The sequence below is a fragment of the Grammomys surdaster genome, unplaced genomic scaffold (genome assembly GCF_004785775.1).
Source record: "Grammomys surdaster isolate TR1022 unplaced genomic scaffold, NIH_TR_1.0 210462, whole genome shotgun sequence".
Classification (NCBI taxonomy): Eukaryota; Metazoa; Chordata; class Mammalia; order Rodentia; family Muridae; genus Grammomys; species Grammomys surdaster.
In genome coordinates, this window is record NW_021624183.1 from 1 (window position 1) to 998 (window position 998).

Here is a 998-nt window from a genome sequence, read left to right on the forward strand (position 1 = left end):
GGGGATCAGAGCGTGTCTTCCCGGGGTCACACTCAGGGAGGGCACCGGCCCCCTCGCCTCCTTCGTGGACCTCATCTCAGGCGAGACGCCATGCCACTAGATAAAAGGGGGGGCTAGGGAAGCTCTTGTGGCGGGTGCTGTCAGTTCTGTGTCTGAAAGACTGCGAAGAAGAGCCTGGCCGAACCGTGGGCATCGGTCGGGACTGCGGCGCTCTGGCGGCGCTGGGCAGCGCAGAGTCGGAAGGCGCGCTGGGCGGGGCATGCAAATGAGACGCGGCCGGCTCTCCGCGGAACTCTGGGATCGAAAAAGCGCAACAAAAACTTCTCGGCCTCCTTGGGATCCCTCAGGCTTTTCCTGGCGTGAAAGTGGTGGGCGCGATAGAAGAGGAGGGTGGGTATCGGGCGCGCGTTTGCGGGCGCGCGCGTGCGGGTGACCGTGAGTTGAAGGTGCGTGCGGTGTTGAGTGTTGGGGGCGTGTGTGGGCCATGCGGTATCGCTTCTCGGCCTTTTGGCTAAGATCAAGTGTAGTATCTGTTCTTATCAGTTTAATATCTGATACGTCCTCTATCCGAGGACAATATATTAAATGGATTTTTGGAAGTAGGAGTTGGAATAGGAGCTTGCTCCGTCCACTCCACGCATCGACCTGGTATTGCAGTACCTCCAGGAACGGTGCACCCCCTCGGGGGACCTCAAACGCTGGTCTGAAGGAAAGATATTCTGAGCTCCTTTTCTCTTGCGTATTTCCCGCTCTAGTTTCACCACTGATTGTTTTTACGTTGTGCTCATTGGTCGGTGTATCTGTCTGCTGGTCTGGTTCCTGTCCCTGTCTGGCTTGTTGTTCTTGAGACTCGTGTCCTCCGTCTGAAACGGTTGGTTAAGGCCGATTTTAAGTTTCATGTGGTAAACTTGATACTCATCTAATAAAGGTGTAGTCGGGTAGGCAGAAAGAAGCAGATCCCGGATACCAAAATCAAGACGGATACAAGACAGGCTGGT

At 55.4% G+C, this 998-nt stretch overlaps 1 non-coding gene across 1 annotated transcript; it reads left to right on the forward strand.

Moving 5' to 3' along the window:
• Nucleotides 1-491: 491 nt before the first annotated feature.
• On the forward strand, nt 492-682 carry LOC114615974. The gene has a single exon (XR_003710559.1). It is a non-coding gene; the product is annotated as a U2 spliceosomal RNA (small nuclear RNA).
• The last annotated feature ends 316 nt before the right edge of the window (nt 683-998 follow it).